The sequence below is a fragment of the Triticum dicoccoides genome, chromosome 2A (assembly GCF_002162155.2).
Source record: "Triticum dicoccoides isolate Atlit2015 ecotype Zavitan chromosome 2A, WEW_v2.0, whole genome shotgun sequence".
In the NCBI taxonomy this organism is placed as follows: Eukaryota; Viridiplantae; Streptophyta; class Magnoliopsida; order Poales; family Poaceae; genus Triticum; species Triticum dicoccoides.
In genome coordinates, this window is record NC_041382.1 from 312253063 (window position 1) to 312263400 (window position 10338).

The following is a 10338-nucleotide window of genomic DNA, read 5'->3' on the forward strand; positions in this document are numbered from 1 at the left end:
AGTAAAGTAGTCAATTGCTTAAGGGACAATTTCGCAACTCCTACCACCACTTTTCCACACTCGCTATATTTACTTTAGTTGCTTCTTTACCTTAACAGCCCCTAGTTTTTTTTTCGTGCTCTTTACTTTCTTGCAAGCCTTTCCGAAAACACCTACAAAGTACTTCTAGTTTCATACTTGTTCTAGGTAAAGCGAACGTCAAGCGTGCATAGAGTTGTATCGGTGGTCGATAGAACTTGAGGGAATATTTATTCTACCTTTAGCTCCTCGTTGGGTTCGGCACTCCTACTTATCGGAAACTGTTGCGATCCCCTATACTTGTGGGTTATCAAGACCTTTTTTCTAGCGCCGTTGCCGTGGAGCAATAGCGTGGGGTGAATATTCTCGTGTGTGCTTGTTTGCTTTATCACTAAGTAATTTTTATTTGCTGTTCTTAGTTGTTTTATATCTTTAGTTATGGGTAGGAAACGCAAAATACCAAAAAAATTAGTTGTACCTACTGAATCAATGGTTGAAGAACCAATCAAAATCTATCACACTGCTGAAGCTTATTACTTGGATCATCTTTGATCCCTATGTGCTCGTGCTGAAACCCCAACTAGCTTAGTTGAGGGCAAATCTTTAGATGAGCATGCTTGTTATGTGCGACACTGTATATCTGAAAAAGGGAAACTATTATGGGGTCAAATTCAACGTTTGCAATGCTATGCTTGGAATTTATGTGAAATATATGATTTTACTTGTTGTTCTGAAAACCCTAAGAAACACCTTCCCTATCAATGTGAGTTTAGTGATAATGGAATCGTATCTTCGTATGCTAAGGGTGTTTACAATTACTATGATGTTCAACAAATTGAAGAATTTGTTGCTTTTGAGGGTGCTTATGAAATTGCTTCTTTGACTGAAAAGTATGATGCTACTTTTCACAAATCTGAAAATTTTGCTATACTTAATTATTGCTATGATAATTATGCTTCTAATACCTATGTTAAACAATATATTGAGGAATACTCCGCTGTCCAAGAAGAGACTAATATTTTGCAGGAGTCTATGGAAGAAGAAATTGATGAAACTGTGAGCTCATTGGATGAAAAAGATGATGAGGAGAGCGAAGAACAAAAGGAGGAAGAGCAGATTGATCACCCGTGCCCACCTTCTAATGAGAGTAACTCTTCAACTCATACATTGTTTAATTCCCCTTCGTGCTTACCTAAGGATGATTGCTATGATGACTGTTATGATCCCTTTGACTCTTTTGAAATATCCCTTTTTGATGATGCTTGCTATGCTTGTGGCCAAGATGCCAATATGAATTATGCTTATGGAGATGAACTTGCTATAGTTCCTTATGTTAAACATGAAATTGTTGCTATTGCACCCACGCATGATAGTCCTATTATTTTTTGAATTCTCCCAACTACACTATATCAGAGAAGTTTGCACTTATTAAGGATTATATTGACGGGTTGCCTTTTACCATTGCACATGATGATTTTGATAGATATAATATGCATGTGCTTGCTGCTCCTACGTGCAATTATTATGAGAGAGGAACTATATCTCCACCTCTCTATGTTTCCAATACGATAAAATTGCAAGAAACTGTTTATATTATGCATTGGCCTTTACTAGGTGTGCATGAATTGTTCTTTTATGACATGCCGATGCATAGGAAGAGAGTTAGACTTCGTCATTACATGATATATGTTACCTTGTGCTCACTACTAAATCACAAATCATTGCTAATTAAAATTGGCTTTGATATACCTTGGGATCCGGGTGGATCCATTACTTGAGCACTATATGCCTAGCTTAATGACTTTAAAGAAAGCGCTGCTAGGGAGACAACCCGGAAGTTTTAGAGAGTCATTTATTTCTGTTGAGTGCTTTCATATAGTTTAAAAACGACAAAAATAAAGAGGGGAACCCAAAAAAAATTCAAAAAGAAAAGTGAAAGTGAGAGAGACGAGCATTGTGAAAATGGGGGGCGTCCTTGAACTTTGTTCATGCCCATGGGAACTTTGTGAATCTTGATTACAGAAACTTTTCAAAAAAATAATAATTATCCCCCTGTACAATTCCATTATATTATAAAAATAATGTGCCAAGGTTTGCCTTTAGGATGTTTACATTTGCTTAATGGTTTGTATGGTGCAGGACAGAAACTTTGGCTGTAGTGCACGATTTTACATTTTTAGCTGGAACATCAAATGGTTCTGATTCTTTTTGCACTGTCTTCCTATACAAATTGTTTATTTTTTCTAATTTTGGTAGAAGTTTTCAAGTATCAGAAGTATGGTGAATGTTCAGATTGCTACAGACTGTTCTGTTTTAGACAGATTCTGTTTTTGATGCATAGTTTGCTTGTTTTGATGAAACTATCAATTTATATCAGTGGATTAAGCCATAAAAAAGTTATATTACAGTAGACACAATGCAAAAACAAAATATGAATTTGTTTGCAACAGTACCTAGAGTAGTGATTTGCTTTATTATACTAACAGATCTTACTGAGTTTTCTGTTGAAGTTTTGTGTGGATGAAGTGTTCGATGATTGAGAAGGTTTCGATGTGAGAAGAAGGAAGAGAGGCAAGAGCTCAAGCTTGGGGATGCCCGAGGCACCCCAAATGAATATTCAAGGAGACTCAAGCGTCTAAGCTTGGGGATGCTGGGGAGGCATCCCCTCTTTTTCAACAAATATCGATATGTTTTCGGATTCGTTTCGTTCATGCGATATGTGCAAGTCTTGGAGCATCTTTTGCATTTAGGTTTTTATTTTTCTTTTTATGCACCATGCTGGTATGAGATAGTCCTTGGTTGATTTATAGAATGCTCTTTGCACTTCACTTATATCTTTTGAGTATGGCTTTATAGAATGCTTCATGTGCTTCACTTATATCATTTGAAGTTTGGATTGCTTGTTTCTCTTTACTTAGACAACCGCCATTTGCAGAATGCTCTTTTGCTTCACTTATATTTGTTAGAGCACGGGCATATCTTTTATAGAAAGAATTAAACTCTCTTGCTTCACTTATATCTATTTGGAGAGATGACAAGAACTGGTCATTCACATGGTTAGTCATAAAATCCTACATAAAACTTGTAGATCACTGAATATGATATGTTTGATTCCTTGCAATAGTTTTGCGAGATAAAGATGGTGATATTAGAGTCATGCTAGTGGGTAGTTTTTTTTGACAGAAAGACTGTAAGGGAACCCCCTACAGTATAATTGGTGCAACAAACCCAAATTGCAAGTACCATGCCTTGAACCTGGATGTGTGGGAAGGCATCAGCCCCTTCCCATCACTAGGCTATGCCTTAGTCTGCCTAGTGGGTAGTTGTGGATTGTAGAAATACTTGTGTTGAGGTTTGTGATTCCCGTAGCATGCACGTATGGTGAACCGTTATGTAACAAAGTCGGAGCATGATTTATTTATTGATTGTCTTCCTTATGAGTGGCGGTCGGGGACGAGCGATGGTCTTTTCCTACCAATCTACCCCCTTAGGAGCATGCACGTAGTACTTTGTTTCGATGACTAATAGATTTTTGCAATAAGTATGTGAGTTCTTTATGACTAGTGTTGAGTCCATGGATTATACGCAATCTCACCCTTCCACCATTACTAGCCTCTCTAGTACCGCGCAACTTTCGCCGGTACCATAAACCCACCATATACCTTCCTCAAAACAGCCACCATACCTACCTATTATGGCATTTCCATAGCCATTCCGAGATATATTGCCATGCAACTTCCATCATCATCATATACATGACTTGAGCATTCATTGTCATATTGCTTTGCATGATCGTAAGATAGCTAGCATGATGTTTTCATGGCTTGTCCATTTTTTGATATCATTGCTATGCTAGATCGTTGCACATCCCGGTACACCGCCGGAGGCATTCATATAGAGTCATATCTTTGTTCTAGTATCGAGTTGTAAGTAAATAAAAGTGTGATGACCATCATTATTAGAGCATTGGCCCAGTGAGGAAAGGATGATGGAGACTATGATTCCCCCCATAAGTCGAGATGAGACTCCGTACTTTACAAAAAAATAAAAGAGGCCAAAGAAGCCCAAATTAAAAAAGAGGCCAAAGAAGCCCACCAAAAAAATAAAAAAATAAAAAATAAAAAATGAGAGAAAAAGAGAGAAGGGGCAGTGCTACTATCCTTTTACCACACTTGTGCTTCACAGTAGCACCATGTTCTTCATATAGAGAGTCTCTTGAGTTATCACTTTCATATACTAGTGGGAATTTTCATTATAAAACTCTGCTTGTATATTCCGATGATGGGCTTCCTCAAATGCCCGAGGTCTTCATGAGCAAGCAAGTTGGATGCACACCCACTTAGTTTCAGTTTGAGCTTTCATACACTTATAGCTCTAGTGCATCCGTTGCATGGCAATCCCTACTCACTCACATTTATATCTATTGATGGGCATCTCCGTTGCCCGTTGATACGCCTAGTTAATGTGAGACTATCTTCTCCTTTTTGTCTTCTCCACAACCACCATTCTATTCCACCTATAGTGCTATGTCCATGGCTCACGCTCACGTATTGCATGAAAGTTGAAAAGGTTTGAGAACATCAAAAGTATGAAACAATTGCTTGGCTTGTCATCGGGGTTGTGCATGATGTGAATATTTTGTGTGGTGAAGATGGAGCATAGCCAGACTATATGATTTTGTAGGGATAACTTTCTTTGGCCATGTTATTTTAAAAAGACATGATTGCTTTATTAGTAGGCTTGAAGTATTATTGTTTTTATGTCAAATGATAGACTATTGCTTTGAATCACTCGTGTCTTAATATTCATGCCATGATTAGACATATGATCAAGATTATGCTAGGTAGCATTCCACATCAAAAATTATCTTTTTTTATCATTTACCTACTCGAGGACGAGCAGGAATTAAGCTTGGGGATGCTGATATGTCTCCGTCGTATCTATAATTTTTGATTGTTCCATGCCAATATTCTACAACTTTCATATACTTTTGGCAACTTTTTATACATTTTTTGGGACTAACATATTGATCCAGTGCCCAGTGCCAGTTCCTGTTTGTTGCATGTTTTTTGTTTCATGGAATATCCATATCAAACGAAGTCCAAACGGAACAAAAACTGATGGAGACTTTTTTGGAATATATATGATTTTTGGGAAGAAGAATCCACGCGAGACGATGCTCGAGGGGCCCACGAGGTAGGGGGCGCGCCCCAGGGTGTCAGGCGTGCCCCTGACCCTCATGGCCACCCCGTAAGGCGGTTGGTGCCCTCCTTTCGCCCCAAGAAAGCTAATTTCCGGATAGAGATCGTGTCAAAATTTCAGCCCAATCGGAGTTACGGATCTCCGGGAATATAAGAAATGGTGAAAGGGAAGAATCTAGGAACGCAGAAACAGAGAGAGACAGAGAGACAGATCCAATCTCGGAGGGGCTCTCGCCCCTCCCGTGCCATGGAGGCCATGGACCAGAGGGGAAACCCTTCTCCCATCTAGGGAGGAGGTCAAGGAATAAGAAGAAGGAGGGGGGCTCTCTCCCCCCCGCTTCCGGTGGCACCGGAACGCCACCGGGGGCCATCATCATCACCGCGATCTACACCAACACCTCCGCCATCTTCACCAACATCTCCATCACCTTCCCCCCTCTATCTACAGCGGTCCACTCTCCCGCAACCCGCTATACCCTCTACTTGAACATGGTGCTTTATGCTTCATATTATTATCCAATGATGTGTTGCTATCCTATGATGTCTGAGTAGATTTTCGTTGTCCTATCGGTGGTTGATGAATTGCTATGATTTATTTAATTTGCTTGTGGTTATGTTGATGTCCTTTGGTGCCCATCATATGATTGCGCGCGTGGATCAGACCCTAGGGTTAGTTTGTATGTTGATAGGACTATGTATTGGAGGGCAAGAGTGACAGAAGCTTCAACCTAGCATAGAAATTGATGCATACGAGATTGAAGGGGGACCAATATATCTTAATGCTATGGTTGGGTTTTACCTTAATCAACATTAGTAGTTGCGGATGCTTGCTAATAGTTCCAATCATAAGTGCATAGAATTCCAAGTAAGGGATGACATGCTAGAAGTGGCCTCTCCCACATAATACTTGTTATCGGTCTAGTAAAGTAGTCAATTGCTTAAGGAAAAATTTTGCAACTCCTACCACCACTTTTCCACACTCGCTATATTTACTTTAGTTGCTTCTTTACCTTAACAGCCCCTAGTTTATTTTCGTGCTCTTTACTTTCTTGCAAGCCTTTCCGAAAACACCTACAAAGTACTTCTAGTTTCATACTTGTTCTAGGTAAAGTGAACGTCAAGCGTGCGTAGAGTTGTATCGGTGGTCGATAGAACTTGAGGGAATATTTGTTCTACCTTTAGCTCCTCATTGGGTTCGACACTCCGACTTATCGAAAACTGTTGCGATCCCCTATACTTGTGGGTTATCAAGAGCAAAACCCGATGACCTCCGTCGTCCTGTGAGCTCGCCGACAGCTAACTCCGGCGGGTTGACATGGTCGCTTATTAGGCACTAAGCACCGAAGTTAGTTTAGCACTAATGACCTTCCCTATGTCGCTCACAATGGGGCCCGGACAGCTAATGTTTTAGTCTAGATTTAATTAACCAAGTTAATCAGTTGTGTGACACTAATATGGAGAAACCACATGTTAGCTTTGACCTGGACCGCCTCTATTGACTACTGACGTCATCCTGATGTCATGCTGATGCAGTAAATCATTTACTGGATTTAGTATACTTTAGAATAACCAGAAAAATCCAAAAAATGATATAAACTTCAAAATTTCATAGTAATTCCACTATAGCTCAAAATGAAATAATTTATACATGAAAAATGATCAAAAAATTCAATCTATCCAATGGTATTGTTTTCATGCACGACAAAGCAAGTTAAACCTACTGATCAAGTCAAATAAATTAAATGGACAATGAGAAATCGTATGTGGAGTTTGGAATTGAACCTTCGGTTCAAATCAACTCAAACCAATCTGTTGCTAGTTGCATTAGCTCAATCAACAACATATTGTCATGTCATGATCATGCATCATATTTGCTGCATTGCATTGATTATGTTCCTTCTCTATTGCCGATGTTTGTTCCCTCTCGGTAGACTTTTTCCGACATTGAGATTGATGTCACTAATGAAGACACAATGCTATCTTCAGAAGTGTTAGGCAAGCAAACCCCCTTTGAGCATTCTGATACAATCCCACTCTCTCGCTCTTGCTCTCTTTTATTGCATTAGGACAACAATGATTCAACTGTTACATATTGCGGTAGTTGAACCCATTCCTCTGCATGACCTATCTTTGCCATAGTAAATAGTTGAAACCCACTAGCATGAGCAGGAGTTGTTTGATCCATGATGTGCCTACTCATTCATGATTATTTGTTATGCCTGCTACGCTTAGAGTTGTGTCAGGTTTGATTCATCTGGGATGGATTGGAATGATGGTGAACATGTCCTACTATTGAGAGCTAAGTGTGTGAACACGATTCGGTGAAGGTAGCGATGAGAGGCCATGAAGGAGTACATGGTGGGTTGTCTCATTGGGACAATCCGTAGGAACTAAGTTCTGTGTTTGTGATCCAAGATAGCTACTACCACACATGGGCCCCTGAAATATGACTCCGCTCGACTTATTAACCCCTTGTACTCTGTCTAGGAGTTGCAAGTAGTTTCTGGTGTTTGTAGTATGCTGGAGGTCGTGCGTAGCGCTGACCCTAGGGGTAGGCTATGATGCAGTAGGCAAGTGGCATGGTGTACCAGGGCACCCATTTGGTGGGCTTGGGAACCTTATGAAACACCCCCAGTATCATGCTACAGTGACCTCATACTAATGGTGCCATGTCATTAAGTTTAACTAAGCCAAATTGCCACTTGATAAAAAATCAAAGCCAATTTCAAATTTAAAATGAAGTCAAATAAATTATTTCTTCAAATAGTTAAATAAAAATGTTCATAATATTGAAAATAATCACTGAGTAATTGTCTTGCAGGAACCAACATTTTATAAGATATTTAAGTGCCATAAAACAATTAAAACAGGGTCAAATAGTAATTTAAAATGTTTCTCTAAATTATAAAATTCTAAACTAATTTAAATAAGTGCCAAACTTTTTGTGGCAGTGGCCTAAATTATAATACTAATTTAGGTGTAAGTTTCTTATTTTATAAAACTATTTTACTATAAAAAGGAAATAGAAAACATAAAAAAAATAAAAAAACAATTGGAAAGCTTACCTATTGGACTGGGCCTTAAGTCAACATTGCAGGCCCGGCCCAACTCCTCCCCCCAGCCATTCAGGATCAGCCACGAGGCGGCCATCCCGGACCTCCCCGCCGTTCCTCGTGACGGATAAGGCCACTCCGCACCTCCCTACTAACCCTATAACCCACTTTCCCTCTCCCTCGCAGCCCTCGCACAGATCCGAGCTCGCCCGACCAAGCCCGTCGCCATCGCGTCGTCGTTGCCTTGCTCCGCGACCTCCCCGAGCTGTGCGAGCTTGTCCTGTGGCTCCACTGAGCTCTTCTCCATCGACGACACTGTCGGACTAGAGATGGGAGTCCGTCACGACGTCACCCACTGCGTTCTTCCCCGCCACGGCCACCTGGTGATACGTCTCCAATGTATCTACAATTTTTGATTGTTCCACGCTATTATATTATCTATTTTCGATGTTTTATATGCATTAATATGCTATTTTATATTATTTTTGGGACTAACCTATTAACCTAGAGCCCAGTGCCAATTTCTGTTTTTCCTTATTTTAGATTTCGTAGAAAAGGAATACCAAACGGAATAAAACCTCCGCGATGATTTTTCTTGGACCAGAAGACACCCAGAGACTTGGAGATCAAGTCGGAAGAGTCACGAGGCGACCACAAGGGTGGAGGGCGCGCCCCTTGTCTTGTGCCCCCTGACCCTCATGACCTAATTATTTAGCCTATATATTCCCAAATATTCCCAAACCACCAAAAGTATCCATGAAAACACTTTTCCACCGCCGCAACCTTCTGTACCCGTGAGATCCCATCTAGGGACCTTTTCCGGCACCCTGATGGAGGGGGATTCGATCATGGAGGGCTTCTACATCAACTCTATTTCTCTTCCGATGAGGCGTGAGTAGTTTACCATAGACCTATGGGTCCATAGCTAGTAGCTAGATGGCTTCTTCTCTCTCTTTGCTTCTCAATACCATGTTCTTCTCGATATTCTTGGAGATCTATCCGATGTAATCTTCTTTTGCGGTGTGTTTGTCGAGATCCGATGAATTGTCTATTTATGATTAGCTTGTCTATGAATATTATTTGAATCTTCTCTGAATTCTTTTATGCATGATTTCATATGTTTGTAATTCTCTTCGAACTATCGGTTTGGTTTGACCAACTAGATTGGTTTTTCTTGCAATGGGAGAAGTGCTTAGCTTTGGGTTCAATCTTGCGGTGTCCTTTCCCAGTGACAGCAGGGGCAGCAAGGCACGTATTGTATTGTTTCCATCAAGGATAAAAAGATGGGGTTTACATCATATTGCTTGAGTTTATTCCTCTACATCATGTCATATTACTTAATGTGTTACTTTGTTCTTCATGAACTTAATACTCTAGATGCAGGCAGGAGTCGGTCGATGTTTGGAGTAATAGTAGTAGATGCAGAATCATTTCGGTATACTTGACACAGACATGATGCCTATTTTCATGATCATTGCCTTAGATATCATCATAACTTTGCACTTTTCTATCAATTGCTCCACAATAATTTGTTCACCCATCGTATTATTTGCTATCTCGAGAGAAGCCTCTAGTGAAACCTATGGCCCCTGGGTCTATTTTCCATCATAAAAGTTTCTGATCTACTATTTTGCAATCTTTTACTTTCCGATATATAAACCAAAAATATTTACTTTATTATTTATCTATCTCTATCAGATCTCACTTTTGCAAGTAACCGTGAAGGGATTGACAACCCCTTTTATCGCGGTGGGTGTAGGTTGTTTGATTGTTTGTGCGGGTATTCGGTGATTTGTGTGTTGTCTCCTACTGGATTGATACCTTGGTTCTCAAACTGAGGGAAATACTTATCTCTACTTTGCTGCATCACCCTTTCCTCTTCAAGGGAAAAACCAACGCAAGCTCAAGAAGTAGCAGGAAGAATTTCTGGCGCCGTTGCTGGGGAGATCTATGCCAAGTCAAGACATGCCAAGTACCCATCATAAACTCTCATCTCTTGCATTACATTATTAGCCATTTGCCTCTCGTTTTCCTCTACCCCATTTTTAAAACAATCTTCAAAAAGT